At 42.2% G+C, this 27,505-nt stretch overlaps 1 pseudogene; it reads left to right on the plus strand.

Moving 5' to 3' along the window:
• The first annotated feature begins 372 nt into the window (after window positions 1–372).
• LOC119922127 lies at window positions 373–27,248 on the plus strand (annotated as a pseudogene).
• Window positions 27,249–27,505: the final 257 nt, after the last annotated feature.

The following is a 27,505-nucleotide window of genomic DNA, read 5'->3' on the forward strand; positions in this document are numbered from 1 at the left end:
GCTAACCAATGGGAGAGTTGGTAGACACATTCCCTGCCCACAACGAACATATAGAGAAGAGGGGGAGACAGGCGTTAATAAAAATCAGAAATAAAAATAAAAATCCTTGTCAAACATGAGACTCAAATCAACAACTAATGTTACAGTGAACATCAGTCAGTGGTATTTATTGAGTCCCTTACTATGTGCAGAACACTGTGATAAGTGTTTGGAAGTGTCCAATACAATGGACTTAGCAGAAAGTTCCCTGCCCACAGTGAACTTACAACTTTCACCCCATTCTCCCCAGGAATGCATGGATAAATACTGACATAAAATTTGTATTGAAGTATTTTAAATATTCCAGGGTGATTTGCATAAATCTTGGGAAAGATGGAGTGGATGACTGCTCCAGGGGTTTGTAAAACCGTTCCAATGAACCAAGATGACTCGAAGAATATGTAAGTTACATGAATTTTATCAATGAATTTAATGACAGAAACCTTGAATTGCATGTAAAAAGTATATGAAATATATTAAGGGTTAATAATATAGAATTAAGAATATTTCTGTTCTCAATGACTCTCAATCCAAGCATTCTTTTCTTAAGTATTAACCTTGGACTGTTCCATTTTGTAGATGAAATACAAATAGAACATGGGCCTGGGAGTCAGAGGTCATGACTCTACCACTTCTCTGCTATGTGACCTTGGGCAAGATACTTCATTTCTCTGTGCCTTAGTTCCCTCATCAGTAAAATGGAGATTAAGCCTGTGAGCTCTATGTGGGACAAGGAAGTGTGTCCAACACAAGGAAGTGTGTCCAACCCAATTATCTAGTATCTACCTCAGCACATAGAACAGTTATTGGCACATAGTGAGCACTTAACAAATACCATAATTTTATTATTATTATGTTGATGGGAAATCACACCAAAGTTATGGAATTTATTCTCATTGGGGTTTTCCAGTGTCCCCAAACTGCAGAGCCATCTTTTGGGGTTATTCTTAGTCATTTACATGACTATTACTACAGGAATAAAACCAAGGCCAAGCAAACACTCCAGATCCCCATATAGCTTTCCGTTCCTCTCCCCAGAATGCTGGTGGACCTCTGGACACAAGACAGACCTATTGCTTTCCCTGTTTGTGAATCTCTGCTGTACACTTTGATTTTTCTAGGTGCTACAGAATTTGTCCTCCTGGAAATGATGGTATATGATCTTTATGGCATTTTTTAAGTATTTACTATGTGCCAGGCACTGTCCTAGATACAAACTAATCAGATCGGACCCAATTAATGTCCCACATTGGGCTAATAGTTTTCATCACCATCTTTTTCATTCATCAATTCATTCAATCGTATTTACTGAGCACTTAATGTGTGCAGAGGACTGTACTAAGCACTTGGGAAGTACAATTCAGCAACAAATAGATACAATCTCTACCCAGCAACGGGTTTCAGATTTGAGAACTGAGACACCAAGAAGTGAAATTCTCAGCCCAAGGTAACACAAGCAGACAGGTTGCAGAGCTGGGATTAGAACCCAGGTCCTTGAGACTCCCAGGCCCACACTCCCTATACTAGGCCATGAGACTGCTCTTGTTATGTGGCCATCTATAACCCCTTGCATTATCCACCTATCGTGAGCTAAAACGTGGGTGTCCAGCTGGTGGCTGCTACATGAAAAGGCCCTTACAGGTCTCCACACAGCCCTTTGTGATTTGGATAAAATTAACCATTTATTCTGTGACTTGGATCAGTACAGAAGTTGAGCTTCTTCCATAAGATGTGACTATGCTGATTGTAAAGGTTCCTTTCCAGTTGATATGCCAAAAATCATCTTTCCCTCTTTCAGGCCACAAAGCCTGCTCCATCTGCTCCTCCCATCTCATTATCATCATCTTGATTTTGGATCTGCTAAACCTCGTCTATTCACTGGCCAAGTCAATGCCACTCAGGGTGATGTGGACAAGCTGCTCTCCTTCTCTACTGGTACGCTTAATCCTCTGATACTCAGCCTGAAAAAAACAGGAGTGGACCACAGCTCTTAAACTAATACAAAAACAAGTGGATTCCTAAGCCAAACCCCCAAACCAAAGAATAATTTTCATTATAGGTAGCAGCATATGTAAAGTTCAAAGGGCATGGGGCTGGGGAGTCAAAGAACCTGGGTTCTAATCTCAGTTCTGCATATTTAGTTACTGTGACCCTTCTCCTGTGCTTCTGCAAAATAGGGATCCAACACATGTTCTCCCTCCTCTGACTGTGAGGCACATGTGAGACTTGATTATTTGTCCAGGGCTCTTTCTTTGTGTTACTTTCCTCTAATCCTTGTTGAATTTCTTACTGTTGTTCATGGAACACCTTCTAAAGGGTCAAGTTTACCTTCAATTCTACTTTTAATCTACCAAATGATAACTCCACCCAAAACACGATATGCACAACCTGGTCTAAATACACTGAATTGAGAAGCAGTGTGACGTAGTGGATAAACCATGGGCCTGGGAGTCAGAAAGACCTAGGTTCTAATATCAGCTCCACCACCGGTCTGCTATGTGACCTTGGACAAGCCACTTTACTTCTCTGTGCCTCAGGTTGTCTCATCTGTAAAATGGAAACAAAGACTGTTAGCCCCATGTGGGACATGGACTATGCAAAACCTGATTTAGCTCATATCAACCCCAGTGCTTAATACAGTGTCCAGCTCATAATCAGCACTTAGTACCACTAAAAAACGTCTGGTGAAAAGGAACTGAATAAATGGTAGATCTCTAGATGTCACTATTCCAGGAGCTTTTAATTTTCTTTTGGAATTAAAAGAATACACTCCTTGAGCTCTGGTGCATACAGGCAGTTACTAGGTGTCACTTCACTTATGGTTTTGCTTCAAAAATCAAACCCAATAATTGGATTTTCAGACACGGGCAGCATTTGTTTAAATACAAATAGGGGAGAGTTCCCGAGAAGAATGGGATAGTGATCTTGGAAATAGGAGTGGATCAGGACCAGAGGAACTTGTCTGTGAGATGAAAAATCAACCTAACCTTCAATTTCCAGGAACTCCTAAATATTCTTTACTGATCTTCTCTTCAAACCTCTGAAATAAAACAATAAAACACTAATACATAGTAATTCTGTAATGCTACAAAAGATTGTCTTTATGTTTTGCAAACAGTAAGCCCTAATCAATACCATTAATTGATGGAGAAATTGCCCAGTTTTGCATGTTGATGTCTTGATATTTCATTTCTTCCTAGCCTGAGGTCTTACTGTTGTTGTCTATTTTAATTCTGAGAACAAGGAACTGGCCTCTGACACTTCTCCATGGTTTTTCCAAGAGCCCAGAATATTCCATGCACAATAGTGAGCCCTCACCAAATGATAAAGATGGGAACGTGCTAGGTAATAGTGCCTGAGCAAAGTCATTGACTTTAGATGTAAAAACGTCACCTTCACAAATCATAGCCCCTCAGATCCTGGAAAGATATCTTTTTACCCAGAATCCACTTCAGAGCACCTTTCACCTCTTGATTCCTCAGACTGTAGATCAGGGGATTTAGCATGGGAGTGAAGACTGAATAGGAGAGAGAAAACACCTTCTTGGTCTCAAGAGAGTAGGAGGCTTTCACTTGGAAATAAGTCAAACTCACAGACCAGAAGAACAGTGTGACCATAATGAGAAGGGATGAGAAGATGGAGAAGGGTTAGCGACGGCTATCGGTGGAGAACATCTTCAGAATGGTGACAAGGATGTGGACATAAGATACAACAGTCACTCCAAAGGGGGAGCATCAGGACGATAACAGTCATGGCTGCACTTTATATCTCAAAAGCGAAAGTGTTCATGCACACCAGGTCTAAGAGATGAGGGCTATCAACACAGGAAATGGTTAATTACATTAGGCCCACAGAAGGGCAATGAAAACATCATTGCAGTCTGTACTGTTGCCACGGGGTATCCCTCATAGCCAGGAAGCCAGGGCCAGCTGCAGACAGAACCTTTGGTTCATGATGTGTGAATAGTGGAGCAGATCATAGATGGCTGCATATAATAATAAGAATAATAATGATGATATTTGTTTTAGCGCTTACTATGTGCAAAGCACTGTTCTAAGCGCTGGGGGTTTCAAGGTGAACAGGTTGTCCCACGTGGGGCTCACAGTCTCAATCCTCATTGTATTCACTCATTCATTCAATCGTGTTTATTGAGCGCTTACTGTGTGCAGAGCACTTTACTAAGTGCTTGGGAAGTACAAGTAGGCAGCGTATAGAGACGGTCCTACCCAACAACGGGCTCACAGTCTAGAAGATCCCCCTTCTACACAGACAACAAAACAAAACATATTAACAAAACGAAATAAATAAAATAGTAAATATGTGCAAGTAAAATAAATAGAGTAATAAATCTGTACAAACATATATACAGGTGCTATGGGGAGGGGAAGGAGGTAGGGTGGGGGGGAAGGAGAGGGGGGAGAGGAAAAGAGGGGGCTCAGTCTGGGAAGGCCTTCTGGAGGAGGTGAGCTCTCAGTAGGGCTTTGAAGGGAGGAAAGAGAGCTAGCTTGGCAGATGTGCTGAGGGAGGGCATTCCAGGCCAGGGGGAGGACGTGGGCCGGGGGTCGATGGCGGGACCGATGAGAACAGGGCACAGTGACAAGGTTAGCAGCAAAGGAGTGGAGGGTGCGGGCTGGGCTGTAGAAGGAAAGAAGGAAGGTGAGGTAGGAGAGGGCAAGGTGATGGAGAGCTTTGAAGCCGAGAGTGAGGAGTTTTGCCTGATGCGTAGGTTGACTGGCAGCCACTGGAGATTTTTGAGGAGGGGAGTAACATGCTCAGAGCATTTCTGCACAAAGATGATCCGGGCAGCAGAGTGAAGTGCAGACTGAAGTGGTGAGAGACAGAAGGATGGGAGATCAGAGAGGAGGCTGATGCAGTAATCCAGTCGGGATAGGATGAGAAGATTGAACCAGCAGGGTAGCGGTTTGGATGGAGAGGAAAGGGCAGATCTTGGCGATACTGTGGAGGTGAGACCGGCAGGTTTTGGTGAAGGATTGGATGTGAGGCGTGAAACGAGAGAGTAGAGTCGAGGATGACACCAATGTTGTGGGTTTGTGAGATGTGAAGGATGTGGAGTGCCATCTACGAGTGATGGGAAAAGTCACGGAGAGGGGCAGGTTTGGGAGGGAAGATAAGGTTGAGGGAGCTGAGTCAATGAGAAATTTAAGTGACTTGCCCAAAGGCACACAAGCTGACATGTAGCGGAACTGGGAATTTGAACCCATGACCCTCTGGACTCCTTAAGCCTGCACTCCATCCATCTGAGCCACACTGCACTGTCGTGACCATAAGCCTATGCTTTTTCAGTATCCAGCACTCCTGCGGACCCGAAAAAGAAGGCAACATACAATCTGGCCTGCACATCCATCAAAGAAAAATACCCTTTATCTTTGGACAGTAAATTGGTGAGCATTTTGGGATGACAGTGGCATTAGCCGATCAGATATTCAAAAGGAGACAGGCTCTTGAGGAGAAAGGACATGAGGCTTTGAAGGGCTTGGACCGCAGGGGAGGAACAACACCTAAATAAGGGAGTTCCAATGAAGTTTATTAGTTATACCCAAGGAAAACTCATAAGCAGGAATGATCCTTGAAATTTCATGGACACTGGAGAAACCCAAAAAATGAATTCAGGTTTTACAAGTGATTGACTTGCCTTCCTTTTTGGCAATGTAACTACGAAATATCTGGGCCCAAACTAACTTCTTCTCCATTCAGGAAAAAAATAAGTAGCAATTTTTTCAGAGTCCAGGTCTTTCCTATGAATATATTCTCAGAATGAAACTTGGGTAGCTTGTTTGGTCAAGGATCAAAGAGGGGATCATACCAGAAATATATGGTGTCTAGGTTCTCAGTGTCCAGAAGTAAGTTCAGGATACTGGGAGAAGGAAGTTGAAGGTTAGCCAATAATACAAATTCTGCAAAGGAATAAAGAGTTTCATTTTACCATCACTTTGCTATTAATATTTATCATTAATGAACCGCAAATTTTTCCCACCACACTACATGTTATCACCTTTATAGGACGTAAGCATGCTGGGGAATTAAATAATCACATATTCTCTGCAGGAAACAAAGCACCCCAATCCATGACTCCCACATAAAAATTTCTCCTCAACTTCTGATCACAACAAACACAACCTCCACACACTGACCTACACCCCCCCCACACACACATAACCATCTGTACAAAAACACAATTGCACACATGCACACATCCTGGGAGCTCATGTGCCCAACAATGACTGGGTGAAAATTTTTCACACAAAAACAACAACCAAAAATCTACCCAAACATCTGTACCCCCTTTTCTCTCTCAAGTCCCATCCTTAGGGAAGTAGTGTTATAACTTTAGCAATGTGAGGATTTTTTTGTATGGTATTTAAGCACTTTGTGCCAGGCATTGTTCTAATCTCTGGGGCAGATACAAACTAATAAAGTTAGACACAGTCCATGTCCCAAATGGGGTTCACTTTCTTTATCCACATTTTATGAATGAAGTCGCTAAGATATAGAGAAGAGAAGTGACTTGCCCAAGGTCACACAGCAGACAAGTAGCAGATAGTTCAGAACTAGATGGTCCCAAAAGAAAAAGAGATTTGTCTTCCCCTTTTGAGGGACCTGGAAATCCTTCCATAGTTTTCCTTTCTTCACTTTTGTGAGAAACAAGAACAGATACTATCAACAGGATCGTGGGGAGGGAAGGAATAGTTAAAAATGAGGGAACCAAGAAAATTATTTAAACTCCCTGGAGTCTTACTCTTTCCATAGCAAAGGTTTATTGTTGTCTTGATTTTTTTTTAATGTGGGAATTCATTTCTGAATAACTTTAGTGAAGTGAAAGAGAAGAATAAAACAAAAAACCGAATATATCTTGAGACTCCTTCCCTTGATAACACTATAGTGTGTAAGGATCAGTTCTGTTTTTTAGAAGCAGTTTAGTTGTTTATATGTGTCTGAAGCATGGAATCACTAATCAAGTTGCCAACTGTGTGGTAGTCTAGCTAAACTAAAAGCCCTGGGTAGTTTTATCTGGCCCTCCAAAATGGAGGAGTTTCCAAACGTATTAGGATAATTTCTGTTCACATGAGGAAGTTTATGTTATTGGCCATAAAATAGATTCCAGAAGAATATTTCCACATATCTGCCTGCTTCTCGCCATCCCTTTGCCTGAGAAAGAGCCCTTATGACCTAATTACTAGAGCAAGTTATCAACTTCATTCACCATCCCTTATTGTCCCTCTGTCCCCAGGCCAATCACATATTACACAGAACAGCACATCTCTTCTCTTCAACACACTGGATGGTGACATCCAATGACATCACTTCAAGACTGTGAGCCCGTTTTTGGGTAGGGATTGTGTTGCCAAATTGTACTTTCCAAGCACTTAGTACTCTGCACACAGTCAACACTCAATAAATACGATCGAGTGAATGAATGAATCACTGGAAGTCGACAGGAGCTCTTGTCAAAAATATCAGGTGAAATATTTTCTTTTTGGACTTCACAACTCTCTGCTGTCTTCCTCCTAGGTCAGTCATTTCACTCAACCCAAGGAAACCTGTGCACTATTCCAATCCTTCCCAATCAATCAATCGTACTTATTGAGCACTTACTGTGTGCAGAGCACTGTACTAAGCGCTTGGGAAGCAAAAGTTGGCAACATATAGAGACAGTCTCTAACCAACAGTGGGCTTACAGTCTAGAAGGGGAAGACAGAGTACAAAAGCAAACATACTAAAAAAAATAAATAAAATAGATATATACAAGTAAAATAAATAAATAAATAAATAAATAGAGTAATAAATATGGACAAACACATGTACATATATACAGGTGCTGTGGGGAAGGGAATGAGGTAAGATGGGGGGATGACAAGGGGGAGAGGAAGGAAGGGGCTCAGTCTGGGAAGGCCTCCTGGAGGAGGTGAGCTCTCAGTAGGGCCTTGAAGGGAGGAAGGGAGCTAGCTTGTCGGATGGGCAGAGCGAGGGCATTCCAGGCCCGGGGTATGACGTGGGCCAGAGGTCGATGGCGGGACAGGCGAGAATGAGGCACGGTGAGGAGATTAGCGATAGAGGAGCAGAGGGTGCGGGATGGGTTGTAGAAGGAGAAAAGGGAGGTGAGGTAGGAGGGGGAGAGGTGATGTAGAGCCTTGAAGCCGAGGGTGAGGAGTTTCTGCCTGATGTGCAGATTGATTGGTAGCCACTGGAGATTTTTGAGGAGGGGAGTAACATGCCCAGAGCGTTTCTGGACAAAGACAATCCAGGCAGCAGCATGAAGTATGGATTGAAGTGGCGAGAGACACAAGGATGGGAGATCAGAGAGAAGGCTGATGCAGTAGTCCAGATGGGATAGGAAGAGAGCTTGAACGAGCAGGGTAGCAGTTTGGATGGAGAGGAAGGGCGGATCTTGGCAATGTTGCAGAGCTGAGACCGGCAGGTTTGGTGAGATGGCTTTGGATGTGAGGGTGGTGAATGGAATGAGAGGGTGGGGGTCGAGGATGACACCAAGGTTAGCGGGCTTGAGTGAGCGGTGAATGAATGGTACTAGTGCTGTCAACGGAGTGATGGGAAAGTCAGGAGGAGAGGGCAGAGGATTTGGGAGGGAAGACAAGGGTTCAGTCTCGGGACATGTTGAGTTTTTAAGGTGGGGGGCAGACATCCAGATGGAGATGTACTGAAGGCAGGAGAAGATGCGAGCCTGGAGAGAGGGGGAAGAGAGCAGGGGCAGAGATGTAGATCTGGGTGACATCAGCGTAGAGATGATAGTTGAAGCTGTGGGAGCGAATGAGGTCACCAAGAGAGTGAGTGTAGATCGAGAACAGAAGGGGACCAAGCACTGAACCTTGGGGAACTCCCCACAGTAAGGGGATGGGATGAGGGAGGAGGATCCTGCAAAAGAGACTGAGAATGAACGACCGGAGAGATAAGAGGAGAACCAGGAGAGGACGGAGGCTGTGAAGCCAAAGGTCGGATAGCGTGTTGAAGAGAAGGTGGTGGTCCACAGTGTCGAAGGCAGCTTGAGAGGTCGAGGAGGATTAGTATAGAGTATGAGCCGTTGGATTTGGCAAGCAGGACGGTCATTGGTGACCTTTGAGAGGGCAGCTTCCGTGGAATGTAGGGGACGGAAGCCAGACTGGAGGGGAGTCGAGGAGAGAGTTGGTGTTGAGGAATTCGAGGCAGCGCCGGTAGACAACTCGTTCAAGGAGTTTGGAAAGGAATGGTAGGATAGAGATGGGGACAATAACTAGAAGGTGAGGCGGGGTCAAGAGAGGGTTTCTTTTAGGATAGGAGATACATGGGTATGTTTGAAGGCAGAGGGGAAGGAACTAGTGGAGAGTGAGCTGTTGAAGATGGAAGTTGCGGAGGGGAGAAGGGATGGAGCAAGAGATTTCATGAGATGAGAGGGAATAGGGTCAGAAGCACAGGTGGCCGGAGTAGCACTTGAGAGGAGTTAGGAGAGCACCTCTGAGGATACTGATGGGAAGGATGGGAGAGTAGCAGAGAGTATTGAGAGCTGGGGGGTTGGTGAAGGGGGGGAGTGCCTTTGGGGAGGTAGGACCTGATGGATTTAATTTTGTTAATGAAGTCGGAGGCCAGATCGTTTGGGGTGAGGGAAGAAGGAAGGGGAGGAACCGGAGGCCTGAGAAGGGAGTTGAATGTACGGAAGAGCTGGCGGGGATGATGGGCACGGGTGTCAATAAGGGAGGAGAAATGGTTTTGTCTGGCAGAGGAGAGGGCTGAGTTAAGGCAGGAAAGGATAAACCTGGAATGAACGAGGTTGGCATGGTGTTATTTATTCCCAAACCAGACTTCTTGCCACTTCTTCAAGCCCTACAAATTCCAACCCCTTATGAGCTCTTCCCACAATACCCTCTCCCTTCACTGCCCACTCAACTTGAGCATTTCTGTTAGTTGTATATTTAAACACCTAGTTCACCTTAACTATTCTTGTAAGACGTTCATGCTTGTCTACTGGACCTATCACCTCCATTAGATTGCAAACTCCTGTAGAGAAAGAACCACATTTTATCCGTTCCTTTGTTATTCAACATACAGTGGCTAAAAGAGGGCATTCCTCAGAGTTGGAACTCATCAAACATTGCTGTTAATCAATCACATTTATTGAGCACTTACTGTGTGCAGAGAACTGTGCTAAGCACTTGGGAGAGTACACTATAACAGACTTGGAAGGCATGTCTCCTGCCCTCAAGGTGGTTAAAGTCTAGGAGAACTTAATATTATTGTCTCATCCATCCTCCCAACCTCCCTGTGAGATTCAAGGGAGTTCAAGAAATAGGGAAAGAGGAAAAATGGAAAGTGAGAGATCGAGGATTAGAAGCAGAATATGCCATTTTCTAGAAAGGTGTCCTTTCTCCAGTATTTACTAACACATGGTGAACGCTTTATTAGGAATTCTACCTGCCTCTTGAAGGAGGTTGTTCTTCCCTGGTTGATTTGAAAGGCTGATGTTCTGGATGATAAGGCCTCTTTGAATGTTCGGGGTGATTCCTGAGTGGTGGTCCCCAGGCCATTGCTTACAACAAAGGGAGCAATGGGATACTTTATTATTCTTTTGTTTTCCTTTCTTAATAGAAATATGGAAAGCTTCATTAGGATAAATCATGCCCATGTGATGCGTGGATGTTTTACACTTAAAAGATGTTGTGAAATCATTGAATTTTTAATTGTGCGCATTGGGAGTTGTGTAAAATGTGTTTGGCTGACCTATTTTAAGCGATTTGGATTTTTCAAAGGCCTTGCCTTCAAAGTCTGCTCACCTAAAAGGAAAACATCATCTGGATTGTTGCCTGAATTTGAGACATGTAGATAACTGTTGGAATTCTTCATTGTATTCATGTTAGACATGCCCTATGTATTAGAAAACTAAATCCTTGATAGGATTTTTTTCTGATGCTATTCTCATATCTGTGTTTGAATGCTTTGGTGACTGGGTGAAAAAAGTCGCTCGAGAGTTTGATAGGCATTGTAGAGTTCTTAACATCATTCATTCATTCATTCAGTCGTATTTAGTGAGCGCTTGCTTTCATTCAACTTTCATTCAATCATATTTATTGAGCGCTTACTGTGTGCAGAGCACTATGCTAAGCTCTTGGGAAGTGCAAGTTGGCAACATATAGAGACAGTCCCTACCCAACAGCGGGCTCACAGTCTAGAAGGGAGATTTAATAGATTTAATATTAGCTGTTCATTCACTTCTGAACTTTCCTTTAGTTGATTAAGGACAGACTTTGACTTTCCTATAGACTGTAAGCTCTTTGTGGGCAGAGATCATATCTACCAATATCATTGATTTGTACTTTCCCTACGTGCCTAGAAGAGTGCTCTGCACAGAGTACATACTCAATAAAAACCTCTGATTTATTTTGGAATTTTAATTTTTACAGGCAAAACAGTTATGGAAATCATCAGTAATACTCAGATTACAATGGCTGCAGGAGTGGGCTCTAAAGATAGGCATTTATTAATAATAGTAATAATATTAATAATGGTATTTGTTAAGTGCCTTTCTATGTGGCAGGCAGTGTACTAAGCGCTAGGGTAGGGTACAAGTAAATTGGGTTGGACACAGTCCCTGTCCCAATTAGGGCTCATAGTCTAATTCCTCATTTTATAGATGAGGTAACTGAGGCACAGAGAAGTCAAGTGACTTGCCTAAAATCACACAGAAGACAAGTGACATTGCTGGGATTAGAACCCATGACTTTCTTACTCCCAGGTCCATGCTTTTATCCACTATGACATGCTGCTTTCCCTAAGTAGCATCACATTTATCATAACAAAGGTTTTCAGTGTGCTCTTCTAATGAACAGTGTTGTTGCCATTGGCTAGTCATGATCCCTAATGCCAATGTTAATCTGTGGTGCCAACCAAAACTGAACAGATTCAAACGTGGAGCCCATTTTGGGCAATGTGTCTGTTATACTGTTATACTGCCCCCCACCCCCACCCCCGCGAGCACTTTGTACAGTGCTATGCACACATTAAATGCTAATTAAATATGATTGTTTGGTGCTTTCCCCCCTAAAACTTCAGGTTTCATATGAAAAAGAAAACCAATCAATTCTAGATCATCCATGCATGTTGTGGCAAGCAGCTGCACAGATAATTCAGAATAACTGACAACACAAAACTGAGGGGATGCAATCATGTAAAGAAGTATGGGGAGTTACTGCTTCGTATTTGCGAGGTTGAAACTTGGAATTAATGTTGACTGGAATGTGCATGGTGCCATTGACATTTTGAAAACATACTACACCCAATCTACCTTGAATAATTTAGCATTGACTAGACATTTGGTCCCCCATTAATATGATTTGACTGCAAAGAGAATTTTTTGATTTTCTTATGGTATATGTTATGAATTACATATGTGCCAGGCACCTTACTTAGTGCTAGAGAAAATACAAGATAGTCAGGTTAGACACAGTCCAAGCTTGATTGCCTATTAGTGTCACTCAATTTCCAATCAATCTGCTACACGGTCACAAGCAAAGTCTGTTTTCACTCTCCTGAACAACTAGCTTGTGGCTTCTTTCTTACATTCATGATCCCTCTGAATTTTTGGTCTCCTGTCTCTCTTTGGTGCCCTTACCTTCAGGCCTACATGTTTATATTTTGCTAACTGACCAATGTCAGTGTAAGGTTACACAATAGATAAGTTGCTCTTGGTTGTTTCACTTTTTATGATTAATTTTGATTAGAGTGGATGGTAAACATCAATTATAATCTTTTCAGGCTGTAATATCAGGCCTCTGGGCTAACTTGGAACTCAGGGAGTTTCTTAGTAAATCCTTAGTAACTCCTCCGAGAAACTTCAAACCTCAAACGGATCATCTAATATCTCCCAGGACAGAGACCTAACTGAGATGCTGAGATCTCTCCTCTGAATATCTGGCAAGTGACAAACTGGCATGGATCACTGAACATCCCCAGGGGAAAGAAATCTGCTTGAGGACACAGATCTCTCTGCAGAGAGGCCACAAACCAGAGGGTCCCATCGACCATTGCCTGGGACAGGGACCTGCCTGAGGACAGTGAGATTTCTCTACTGAGCAGCCACAGTACCAGAGGGTACCATCGACCACTTCCCGGGACAGAGGCCTGCCTGAGGACACTGAGATCTCTCTGCCCGAGTGGCCACAAATCAGACAAAGAACATTGAACATCTCCTGGGACAGAGACCTGCCGAAGAATCCTGAGATCTCTCCCTGGAGAGGCCTCAGCCTGTGGACAACATTTACCATCACTGAGGACAAAGACCTGCCCAAGGACACTTAGATTTGTCAACTAAGAGGGCACAAACCATCATAGACAAACGAACATTGCCCAGGAAGGAGATCAGGCCCCACCTCCAACTCTTTGAGCAATTGTGATCCCTTTCTCACACTCCTTCTCTTTTTTTCCACCTCTACGTTGATCCTCAGGGAATTCCAATATCCTCATAGGTGTTCCTGACAACCTTTCTACTGCCAGCTTTCTATCACTCCTAAACTCTACTCACCTCCTATTCTACCCCAGCTCACCCACTCATTGACACACATTTGGACGCACATTTAATCTCAACTACTCTAGTCACTGTACAAGTTCTACCCTTAACAAAGGTGGAATCTCTCTATCTGACCATAGCGTCTTCACCTGGCTTCTCTCCCACACACCTCATAACAACAAATCTGTCCTGTTCCCCGATAGAAACCTCCAGTGTTTTGACTTTCGTCCAATTTTCTCAGTCATAATGCCCCATTTAGCCTCCACACCCAAACTACCATTTCTTGATGACCAGGACACCCTCAAAACCACCCTCTCTACTGAACTTAATTCACTCACTCCCCTATCCTTTCATCAATCTCATACCATTATCCCACAGCCCTGAATCACCCACAGTCAACTTCCGTCGCACCTGTGTATGAGCGACAGATCACAGAGTCACAGAGCACTGTTGGAGGAAATGTAGATATCAGGTCGACCTCGTCCACCTCAAGTTCATCCTTGTGTACTTTATCTCTGCCCGGAAAAATAATTTCTCATTCCTTATTGATGCCCATGCCCATTACCCTCACCATTTATTCCAGACTTTTCAACTCCCTCCTCTCCCTGCCTCCCCTATCCCTTGCCCCTGAATGACCTGGAAACCTACATAATCAAGAAAATTGTGATCTCCCTTAAACCTTCCCTTGGTTTAAGTACTTCGGGCTCCTTCCAGGCAGGGAATGGCTTTACCAGACTCTCTTGTTTTAGACTCTCGCAACTGCTTATTGCCGTGATCTGCAAACAGTAAGCGCTCAATAAACCCCATCGATGACGAAGATGATGTGGGTGCATCTGATCTTTTTGAAAACATCATCACTCTGGGACTGGGGATACCCCACCGCTCCCAGAGATGTGAAGTTTCAGAGGGTTTGCTTCTGGTGGAGCTGAGTGGGGCGTACCCTTTGACAGGCCAGCCACCCTGGCCCTCTGACCATTTGATATTCGCCCCACATCCATAGCACTTACATATCTGTAATTTTTATTTATTTGTATTGATGTCTATTCCCCCCCCCCACCTTTCTAGACTGTAAGCTCGTTGTGGGCAGGGAAATGTCACTGTTTATTGTTGCATTGTATTCTTCTCAAGTGCTTAGTACAGTGCTCTGCAAAGAGTAAGCACTCAATAAATATGATTGAACTTATGAACTCCCCTGACCCTCCTCAGTCCCACCCCGCTCCTTCCCCAACTTCAATCGTTCTCAGCAGTATCTCAAGAGGGGAGATGTCCTGCTTTCTCTCAAAATCCACTCCCTCCACTTGCACATCTGAACTCATCCCTTTGCACCTAATGAAAGCACTTGCCATCTCCTTTCTTCCCTCCCTGGCTGCCACTTCAACAGCTCACTCGCCAATTGCTTCTTCCCCACTGCTTTCAAACATGTTTATTCATATCTCCCCATCCTAAATAAAACGTTAACCCAGTGCTCCCTCCAGTTATCATCCCATCTCCCACTATTCCTTTCCAAACTCCTTGATCACATTGTATACAACCACTGTTTCAAATTCCTCTTCTCAAATTCCCTCTTTGACCCCCTTCCAATCTGGCTTCCCTCCCCTTCACCACCCTCTCAAAGATCACAAATGATGTCCTTCATGTCAAATCCAACAGCCTCTATCCCATCCTAATTCTTGTGTGCCTTTCAGCTACAGTCGACAGTGTCGATCTTCCCCTTCTCCTTTGCTTCATTGACACTGCCCTCCCCTGATTCTCACTCTATCTCTCAGGTGGCACATTCTTAGTCTCTTTTTGGACACCTCCTCTGCCTCTCTCCCCTAATTGCGACTATCCTGTCAAGTTTCAATAGTACATCTCCTTCTATTTTCCATCTATGCCCACTCCCTTGGAGAACTCATTCGCTCCACTAGCTTCAACTACCATCCCTTAAGTGGATGTTTTCCAAATCTGTATCTCTAGCTCTAATCTCTCTCCCTCTCTGCAGTTTAGCATTTCCTCCTGTACTCAAGACATCTTTACCAGGTTGTTTTGCCATCGAACTTTACATTTCCAAAACAGAACTCCTTATCTTCTCAACCAAACGCTATCTTCCCAGTGACTTTCACATAACTATAAACAACACCATCATCCTTCCTGTCTCAAGAGCCCAGAACCTTGGCGTTATCCTTGAATATTCTCATGGATCCCACATATTCAATCCATCACTGAATCCTGTCAGTTCTACCTTCACAGCATAACTGAAATCCTCCCTTTCCTCTCTATCCAAACTGCTACAACATTCATCTAAGCACTTATCCTATCCTACCTTGATTACTCTATCAGCTTCCTTGCTGGCCTACCTGAGTCCTGTCTCTTCCCACTCTAGGCCACACTGTTCCCTGGATCATTTTGTACAGAAACATTCTGTCCATGTTTCCCCACTCCTCAAAAACCTCCAGTGGTTGTCCATCCACCTCTTCAACAAACAAAAACTCCTCACCATTGGCTTCAAAGCATTCATTCACCTTGCTCCCTTTTACCTCACCTCAGCCATCTCCTACTACAATCCAACTCGCACACTGTGCTCCTCTAATCCTAACTTAATCACCGTGCCTCGATTTCATCTATTTAGCCACCGACCTCTCACCCACATCCTGCCTCTGACATGGAACACCCTCCTTCTTCATATCCAAAACATGGTTACTCTCCCCACCTTTAAAGTCTTATAACAGGCAAATCTCCTCCAAGAGACCTTCCCTGACTAAGCCTTCAATTTCTCCTCTCCTAATCCTTCTGCATCATCCTGATTTGCTCCCTTTATTCATCTCCCTGCCTCAGCTTCACAGCACTTAGATACATATTGGTAATTGGTAATTTATTTACATTAATGTCTGTCTCCCCATCTAGACTGTAAGCTCAATGTGGGCAGGGAATGTGTCCATTATATTGGTATACTGTAATCTCCAAAATTCTTAGTACAGTGGCCTGCACACAGTAAGTGCTCAACAAATATGAGTGATTGATTGACTTAGTAAACTGAATGAATTTATCACAAAGTGTGATTACTTTGCCATTATTTAAATCATCATTGTCAAAATGGATGATTGATTCCCTAAAATTCAATCATCTCCTTAATAAAATCTCCTTAATAAAATTGTGCAATAAACAAGAAGATGGTTACAGAGGGAAGGAAATCTAAAAGAGTTGGAGAGGAGTCATTTGCCTTTTACCCTGTACTTAGGAAGCACACTGAACAGGAAATTTGAGATGTTCTTTAAATGGTTCTAGCTGAAAAGTCTCATGATTGAGGAGAAAAGTATTTTTTTTCAATAGTACCAGCAATACTCAGCTTGAGTTTATGAGACACAAAAAATGCTAGGCTAGTGCCCATGTTATATACCCCCAATCTGTAGTATCTGTTGTAGATATAATATCGCAGCAGTGCAGAAACATGGGAAAATCTCCAAGGCTGAAACAACTTTTAAAGGATGACCAAAAATCTCTTGCCGGGTTTCACATGTCAGTCAAAGAATTAGTGCTTCATGTGGCCTCTGGCTCTTGCCCCAAACTCCTATTTTGATGTTGCAAAACTTCAGCAGGCAAAAAGAAAAGTGGTTACCAATTCATGATAGAACTCATGCAGATTCAGTGGGAATACTACTACTGCCAATAGTAATAAGAATGATAATAATAATTGTGATATACTTTGTGGCAAGTACTGTATTAAATGCTTGGGAACATACAAGAAAATCAGTTTGTATACAATCTCTGTCCCACCCAGGAGAACCAGGAGAGGACAGTGTCTGTGAAATTGAGATAGCATAATGGTTCCAGGAGGAGTCTGTCAACAGTAGGAGGGAGATCAGGAATTGGGCTCCCATTTTACAGAGTAAAGTGATGCACAGAGAAGTTCAATGCCTTGACAAAGGTCACCCAGCAGGCAAGCCAGGATTTCAGTTCATTCATTCATTCATTCAATCATATTTATTGAGCGCTTACTGTGTGCAGAACACTGTACTAAGCGCTTGGGAAGTACAAGTCGGTAACACAAAGAGACTGTCCCTACCCAACAGCTGGCTCAAGGTCTAGAAGGGGGATACAGACAACAAAACAAAACATATTAAGAAAATAAAATAAATAGAATGAATATGTACAAATAAAATAAATAAATGGAAGTAATAAAAGAGTACAAGCATATATACAAATATACAGGTGTTGAGGGGAGGGGAAGGAGGTAAGGTGGAGGGGATGGGGAGGGGGAGGAGGGAGAGAGGAAGGAGGGGGCTCAATCTACGAAGGCCTCCTGAAGGAGGTGAGCTCTGAGTAGGGCCTTGAAGGGAGGAAGAGAGCTAGCTTGGCGGATGGGCAGAGGGAGGGCATTCCAGGCCAGGGGGATGATGTGGACTGCGGGTCGATGGCGGGACAGGCAAGAACGAGGCACGGTGAGGAGATTAGCGGAAGAGGAGCGGAGGGTACAGGCTGGGCTGTAGAAGGAGAGAAGGGAGGTGAGGTAGGAGGGGGCGAGGTGATGGAGAGCCTTGAAGCCTAGGGTGAGGAGTTTCTGCCTGATGCGTATGTTGATTGGTAGCCACTGTAGATTTTTGAGGAGGGGAGTAACATGCCCAGAGCTTTTCTGCAAAAAGATGATCTGGGTAGTGGCATGAAGTATGGATTGAAGTGGGGAGAGACAGGAGGATGGGAGTTCAGAGAGGAGGCTGATGCAGTAATCTAGTCAAGATAGGATGAGGATAGGATTTCAACTAAGGACTTCCAGCTTCCAGGCCTCTGCTCTTGCCTCTAGGCCACATTGCTTCTCTAAGTTACCCCCCATGGCTGCCTCCATCCGTGTATACCAATTGATATTTGGGACCCTGGCAAGTTGGTCTGAGACCAGTACCATGGACTTTCATTCATTCATTCATTCATTCATTCATTCATTCATTCATTCATTCATATTTATTAAGTGCTTACTGTGTGCAGAGCACTGTACTAAGCACTTGGAAAGTACAATTCAGCAACAGAGACAATCCCTACCCAACAACGGGCTCACAGTCTAGTAGGGGGGAGACAGACAACAAAACAAAATGAAACAAGTAGACAGGCATCAATAGCATCAATGTAAATAGAATTATATATATACAAATCATTAATGAAATAAATAGATTAATGATATATGTATCCCTCCCTTCCTCTCTCTTAGCATCCTTAAATTCCCACCTCCCCTCCTAAGAAAGTCAACATGGTCTACTGGTGAGACGCAAGGTCCTGGGAGCTAGCATACCAGGGTTCTAAGCCACCAATACTGCCAACGTGCCTGTTTGTGATCCCGGGCAAGCTCACCTAACTTCTCCATGACTCAGTTTCCTCATCTATAAAATAGGGGACTTAAATATCTGTTCTACCCCAACTCTTAGTCAAATTGGTGGCCTACAGTAAGCACTAAACAAATACCATAATTACTATTATCCAGTTACAAGCAGAGACCATTGGCCCTATGTGAATCCAGCAAACTCTGTGTAGTAGAACTTTATAAAATAAATTAAACTCTTTTAGTAGTGGCAGAAAATGTTTCAGTTTGGGAACTGAAATTAGAGAACATTCTGTTCAAACTTCATGTGCTTTCTGGTACAAGTAATGCAATCATTTCTTACATCAGAGAAATGCATTTATCCTAGGGTGAAACTCTTCATCCATCAAAGATTCAGGTGATCATACTGAATCATTCTGGCTGCTCAGCTTAATTTTTGCAAACCCTGCTTCATTTCCCACTGTCGCTGGAGTTAGTCTTTCCTTGAAACACTTGGGAATCAATCAATCAGTAGTATTTATTGAGCACTTACTCTGTAAAGAGCATGGTACTAAGAACTTGGGAGGACACCCTAGAGTAAATAGATGTGATCTCTGCCATCTAGGAGCCTTTAAGCTAATTAGTTTAGAGCAGAAAGATTGTCTCCTGTAGATGACTCAGAAGTAGATAAAACACAGTTGGAGTAGCTGTATCTGTGAGCCTAGATGAAATCGAACAGTGACCACTCTGGTTCATGATTTATTGCTCCAGAATGAGACTTCTGCATTTTGAAATTTGGAAGATTTTCTAGAGAAAAACAGATGGCAAACAAATGGCCCTGCCAAGCTAGGAGAAACATTAATTCATCAAAATGTTCAAGGAATGCCAGAGGGATGGAGGCATCCCAAAGCAAGGGGAGGGAATATTTTGATCTGACCTCTTGTATTTAAACATTAATGGCTTTGAAATCCACCTCTATTTCCCCCAGGAAATTATTTTATTGTCAGGGTGCACAGGGTGCAATTCATTCTCAGTATGACCTGCACCCTTGAATTCCATCTCATTGTCAACACCGTTGTCTTTGAATGAGGTAGCTCTATATATTCAACTGAAGTAGAAGGCACCATGCTAATGAAGAAGCTACAAAAATGAGGGGTGAATGCTACACCTAGATTTCTTTAAAATGACTGTTACAGAGCAATCAGTTAAACGCAATGTTATTCCAAATAGAAAAAGTTACCCAATAAACTCTTCTTAGTGGCAATCATACAATACCTTTATTCAGTCTTTCAGGGGAAGTTCCACTCCATAGGTAAGAAGCTTCAAATATATATGGAGTGCTGCAATTAAATGCAAATTTTTTGGAGTTGTTAAAGAAGATCGTTTTTTTTTTTCAAAATTGAAGTTCCATTACCAAGCAATTTCACTACTTTGACAAGAAATATCAGCCTGCCACCTTACCAAGCACCAGCTCTGAACAAAATGGGAACCAAAGATTTTTAAAATATGTTATACAATTGCTAGCTGTTCTTGGAATGAAGTACAGATCTTATCCTTAAAAGGGTATGTAGGGACCCACTCACCACAGTCTGGGACATTACCTAAACTTCTCAGCTTAACTGATCAACAGAGTATATGTAGAAACTTAGGAATCCTTCTTTCCCCTTCTTTGAGGTGAGTGGATCAAGATCAAAAAAGTATGCACACTAGAGGATCAACAATTAGTGACTTTTGTTTGCCTCCTTCCAGTCGCTGTAGTAGTAAAATATTTATTATAATTTTTAGGTTTATTGATGTTTTTATAATTTTTTGATCAAATGGTAATGAAAAATCAAATCATGTAACAGATTTCTGTCTGAAATAATTGCTTGCTGATGGAAGATTACAAAGCAGAGTTAATTATATAATGAAGCATATAATTAATTTACAGGATTATCCTTTCATAAGTTATAAACTATTTTAATATTCATGTTATTGGTAGTCTGAACCATGTATCACAAATTTTCCCTCAACTTTCTCCATTTGAGTCTCTAAAAACACCAGTACTATATTTTTTTCAGATTTTTGTTAGATTTGGAAGGGGGAAGCAATTTTCTAGCAGACGTTTGTAAATTTAACTTTTAAATATATTCCTTTGCTGCATATGGATCCATGGAAAGGCACTGGAAACGAACTATAATGGTGATAGAAACAACGGATCAAAGCCACCTTGCTTGTTTAATCTCCTTTAGATGTGTTTCATGTCTAATGTCTGAATTAAATCCTACAATTGAGACTCCTGAAAAGCATTATCAGACCTACTGGAGTTACCTAAGTGTGAAGTATATTGCCAGGTGTTCAACTCAATCAATCATCATATTTATTGAGCGCTTACTGTGTGCAGAGCACTGTACTAAGCGCTTGGGAAGTAACAAGTTGGCAACATATAGAGACAGTCCCTACCCAACAGTGGGCTCACAGTCCAAAAGGGGGAGACAGAGAACAAAACCAAACGTACTAACAAAATAAAATAAATAGAATAGATATGTACAAGTAAAATAAATAAATAAATAAATAAATAAATAGAGTAATAAATATGTACAAACATATATACATATATACAGGTGCTGTGGGGAAGGGAAGGAGGTAAGATGTGGGGGATGGAGAGGGGAATGAGGGAGAGAGGAAGGAAGAGGCTCAGTCTGGGAAGGCCTCCTGGAGGAGGTGAGCTCTCAGTAAGGCCTTGAAGGGAGGAAGAGAGCTAGCTTGGCAGATGGGCAGAGGGAGGGCATTCCAGGCCCGGGGGATGACGTGGGCCGGGGGTCAATGGCTGGACAGGCGAGAACGAGGTACAGTGAGGAGATTAGCGGCAGAGGAGCAGAGGGTGTGGGGTGGGTTGTAGAAGGAGAGAAAGGAGGTGAGGTAGGAGGGGGCGAGGTGATGGAGAGCCTTGAAGCCCAGGGTGAGGAGTTTCTTCCTGATGCGCAGATTGATTGGTGGCCATTGGAGATTTTTGTTCTTAAGAATGTCAAATTCTAGAGAAGAACCTTTAAAATTTTATTTCTCAGAAAACATTCTGGAATTGTTTTTTTATATATAAACTCTTCACAACGATAAAAAAAATAAAACTAGCTGCTATCCCTTTGCCCTTTGATTTTTTTTAATTTTTAAGATGTTCCTGTCCATTTCCTAATCATTACAACTTGCCCATAAGAATTTCCAAAATACCGAATATTACTTAACTTCTCCCATAACCAAGAGAGAAAGATCAAGATTGAGATATGCGTTTTACAGCTGGTAAAGTCAAGAGAAATAGGCATGAGCTGATGATACTAGTGATCATTATCATAATTATTACTATACATGTATGTGCCAAGCACTGTCGCAAGCTATGTCCTAATAGCAGACGCAGTACCTGTACTACTATCTAAGAGAGATGGAGGAGACATTTTGTTCCTATTTCATAAGGCCCAGAAAGGTTAACAGACATGCCCAAGGTTACACTGCAGTCAAATCGCAGAGCTGGGTTAAAACTCCAGAACTTTAGTTTCCTGAGTCCCAGTAGGACAAGCTGCCTCTGTGGACCTTAGGATAACACTATAGGAATTTGTCTAGCGCTGGGCCAGGCTAGGCTAGTTCATGCTTTCAGTCTTGGCAGGGCCATAGTTCTGGAGTGCTTGACCCAGTGTTTGCTTAGTACAGTGCCTGGCACATAGAAAGCACTTAACAAATACCGTAATTATTATTATTATTAGCCCCTTGCTTCTAGATCCTGTAAAAGGCAGGCTGGACATTTGGGCCCTGAGCCCACCTGGCACCTAAACCCACCTGGCTGGATTTCATCTACCACAGTGTTCAGTTCAGTGCTTGGTACTTAGTAAGCCCATAACAAATACAACAATTGTGATTGTTATCTGATCCCTAAGAGGGGCCCTCCCCACCAAATTGGTTCATATTTATATTGGTGGAGAATCAGTAACCCCAAATGAGTCTCACACATCCTTATGTCCAAGGCTAGGCACAGAGGTCAGAAATATGCCAGTCTGTGTAATGAATGACACCAGCACAGAGGACTCCATGAGCTGGTGAAACCACCATGCAGATGTTAAGCCCCTCTACATCAATCAATCAATCAATCAATCATATTTACTGAGCGCTTACGGTGTGCAGAGCACTGTACTAAGCGCTTGGGAAGTACAAATTGGCAACATATAGAGACAGTCCCTACCCAACAGTGGGCTCACAGTCTAAAATGTGAATGAATGAATGAAGAAGATGGATGTTGCTCTGGGCACATAGGGTATTGTGATGATGTCACATGAACTATATTGCCAAACTCTGCAAATTTCCCATCAACCAAAGGAGTCATGCTAGAGGGACTCCTGACTGCTTCCTCATTGATTTAGTCTCTCAAATTCCATTTCCCAGTCTGTGAGATTGGAGGTACTAAAGTCAGCAGCAAAGACAATGGGTTCCTTTTCTGTACAGGTCAGAGGACAGGCCTTCTGTCAAAAACTGGACTTCCTTGTATACAAGAAGACACCTGGCCACCTTGCTGGGAACAATTTTGAAATCTGTGGTCCTGGGCAGCGTTGGGCAAGGCACCAGACCCGAGCAGGCCTAATCTAAACATGAGGTATAAAATGCAAGGAGAGCAAACAGGTGGACAAAAGAAAACTTTCAAATGCACAGTGATACAAACCCGGGAGAATGTGTCTCCCAAATGTGTTATATTGTATTCTACACCCTGTAAGTTATCAATAGATTAATTTTGTTGATCATTATTATCATTATTATTAGGAAAGCAACATGGCCAGTTGAAAGACCATGACCTTGGGAGTCAGAGGATCTGGGTTGGAATTTGCCTTGCCAATTACTTTCTCTGTTATCTTGGGCAAGTCACTTGATTTCTCCCTGCCTCGGTTTCCTCAACTGTAACATGGGAACTCATTATCCATTTTCCCGGCTCCTTGTACTGCTAACCCCATATAGGACAGGGACTGTGCCCAACCTCATTAACTTGTATCTACCCCAGTGCTTAGAAGAGTATTTGACACACAGAAACATTGATATTACAGAACCACCATTTTAGAATTGACAGCCAAGTTCAAGACCAATTTGCTTTTGATATCTTCATTAGGAGTTTACAAACCAAAACATATCCACCCCGGGTTCGCAGAGTTCTACTTCTAAGGGAGAAATTTGAAACAACTACAGTCTTAAGACTGAGAGCATGGATTGAAACAAGAACCGTGTTACCATTGTATGTTTCATAGCAGGTATCACAGTCAGTTTCATCTCATGTAGGCATTCTAACATAAAACTTTTTTTCAGTCATTGCTCAAATTAAATGTTTTCTGGCCTGGCCCTGCTTCTATTTTCCTAAACTCTTCTACACCAACCATTCCACCCGAATTCCTAGAATCTGGAGCAGGTAGCTTTGACAACAGCAATCTCAATTATCTAGTGACAGTACCATTGTGAACATGGAAAGCTTTTAAAGGAATTTTATCCTGAAAGTTTTTCTATGCCCAGTAAAAGCAGCTTTATTTCAACCTCTTCAAATGTGTTCCATTGATATCTTTCCATCAACCTAACTTCAAATTCTAATTCCATTTTTCATTTTATTTCATTCTAGATCTAGTACTACTTTTCTTCTTTTTTTCGACCTCTTTAGCTAGGTCATTAGAACGTAGAACGTAGATTGTTCAGTCCTTTAAGCCCGTTTACCAGGTAATATAAGACTTCCAAGTTCTGTAGCAATAACAATCCTGGAACTGAAACTGATTTTTGATGCACTGTTCTTTGGAATTTAATGCAATGCAACTCCTATTCAACTCCACCACAGAAGTGTGTAAAACAACCCTAGAGTAGGACTTCATCAGTTAACTTTTATTAAGTAGCTTTCGTGTGAGGGGAAATTGAAGATTTATAACACTTAATGTAACCCATCAAGATCATCAGTAATGGTTTACAGCACTTATGTACATAATCAAAAGTATTTATTGAATTCTTATTTAAGCAGGGCACTGTACAAAGTGCACATAACAGACTTGAAAGATGTGCTCGCTGCCCACAATGAGTTAACAGTCTAGAGGGGGAGACAGACATTAAAATAAATAGCAATAGATATGTACATAAGTACTGTGGAGCTGAGAGGGGGAGAAAAATGGGAGTGCACATCCATAACTTATTTATATCAATGGCTGTCTCCCCTTCTAGAGTGTAAGCTACTTTGGGGCAGGGAACGTGTTTGCCAACTCTGTTATGTTATACTCTCCAAAGCACTTAATACAGTGTTGTACACACAGAAAGCCCTCAATAACTCCAGTGGATTGACTGAGTTTATGTCTTTTTAAATACACTTGAAAAAAACTTTGCTTCAGGATTCTTGCCATTACATTTTCTACCTCGTTTGGACATATTCTCCAACACAGTTGATATTTTCTGCTTCATCTTTCCAATTCCTTTAAACAGAGTTTATGAACTCAGAAAAATATATGTGGAACTTTTACCCTTAACCAGTCTCATTTGGGGACATTTTCGTTATGGAATAGTAATGAATAATTTGAATTTCTATGCTTACACATAAACATGTAGTATGTGAGTACGACTGATAAAATTAATGTGACTAATAATTCCTCCCAAATTGAGTGCATGAAAGGATAGTTTCTGGCTGCACTGGTGAATTTACTAAATAAAATGTGACCTTTTTCACCCTCTGTGCCCTGGTCTCCTTGAAACCTCTCCTCTTAAAGTCACCACATTTTTAATGTCTGCACACTCAACTGATCTGTGTTCCTCCTGCCTCCCAACTGTCCATCATCAATCCCCACTATGAGGTTTTGCTTCACTGCATCTTTGAAATGTTTCATTTTTTTTTACCTCTGTTCAGAGTTTCTTCTATCTTGCCTTCTCACATGTCCCACCAGCTAAAGGCATAAAACATTCATCATTGCTTCAGTGCTGGAAATTTGAAGAAGTGGACTGCTCAGTTATGTTAAGCTCTATTTCCCCCCACTCCACACTCAAAGAGGACTAATAGCTTAATATTCATCCAGGAATCAAGGGAGAGAAAAAAAAGTCCCTACTAACAAAATCCTCTTCCTCCCTTCATCACACTTCAACCTGGTGCAATTAACCCCATCTCCTTTCACATGCATTTTATTGCAATTCCAATTATGTCAATGTATTTGTATATGTGATCCTTTAATTATTTGATATTCACCCCACCCTTCAACTCAATAACGTATTATTCACCTATTTGTCCAGTTTAGATTATAAATCTACTATTTATAGAGATGTCTGTCGCAACCCTCTAGACTCAAAGCTCGTTAATAAGCCAAGGGCATCATAAACCACATAACTTCTGTTTGCATTGTATTCTTCCAAATGCTAGTACCAGGATTGGCCATATAGGCAAGGCACTCAACTAAACCATTGATTGATTGATTAGGTTTCTTCTTCTAATGAGGATCAGTTCACAAAGCTTTATCCTGACTTGCATTCTTTGACATTCCTATTTCTGCAGATGAAACTTACAAGACAAAATCACACCACCGTGACAGAATTTGTTATGATGGGATTCTCCAACGCTCCCAAACTGCAGAGTTTTCTTTTTGCTGCATTCTTAGTCATTCACATAATGATCCTAATGGGAAATAGCTTAATCATTATAATAACCAAAACTGATGGAGCTCTCCAAACCCCTATGTATTTTTTCCATAGGAATTTGTCCTTCTTAAAAGTGGGTTACACTTCTGTGACTCTCCCCAGAATGCTGGAGAACCTTTGGACACAAAGTAGAATGATTCCTTTCTCAGCCTGTACCACGCAGATGTATTTCTTTCTTATGTTTGGAACCACGGAATGCTTCTCCTGGCTGTGATGGCCTATGATCATTACATCGCCATCTGTAACCGCCTAAAATATTCAATCATCATGGATGAGAAGGCATGTCTCCAAATGACAGCTAGTTCCTGGATCAGTGGCATTCCAGTCCAGATAGGGCAGACGTATCAGATATCTCCCTGCCCTTCTGCGATTCCAACAAGCTGAACCATTTTTTTTTTCTGTGATATTGCACCAGTTCTCAATCTGGCCTTTGGGGACATAGGTATGAATTAACTCTCAGTCTATGCTGTAGCCCTGCTCTTTGGGACAGCCCCATTTCTCTTGGTACTCATATCCTATGTCAAAATCATCTCCACCATCCTGAAGTTACCCTCAGTCACGGGGAGGCACAAAGCCTTCTCCACCTGTTCTTCCCAGCTCATAGTTGTCACCTCATTTTTGGGTTCTGTTATCACATATCTATGGCCCAAATCAAGACATTCAGCAGATGTGGATAAATTTCAGTCTTTGCTGTACACAGTTGTAATCCCAATATTTAACCCCATGATATACAGTCTGAGAAAAAAGGAGGTGAATGTTGCCCTTAAAAAAATTATATTACAATGATTTTGAAGTCACTTGAATGATGGAAGCTGTTTTCCTATTTCATGTACTGATTCCAAGAAACTCTATTCCTGGTCCCTTAGGAAACCACACTCTGGCTACCACAATCATCCTAAGACTATACTTATTCAAAATTACTTTCCTGAATCCAGGGTGTCGTTGTGTTGAAATATGGAATCTTTGCCCTGAGCACAGACTCCTTTACATGTAAAAAGGGCCAAATTTACAATATGTGGGAATTTGCTTTGACTTCTATTTGC

This window comes from Tachyglossus aculeatus, unplaced genomic scaffold, assembly GCF_015852505.1.
Source record: "Tachyglossus aculeatus isolate mTacAcu1 unplaced genomic scaffold, mTacAcu1.pri SUPER_6_unloc_5, whole genome shotgun sequence".
NCBI classification, from domain to species: Eukaryota; Metazoa; Chordata; class Mammalia; order Monotremata; family Tachyglossidae; genus Tachyglossus; species Tachyglossus aculeatus.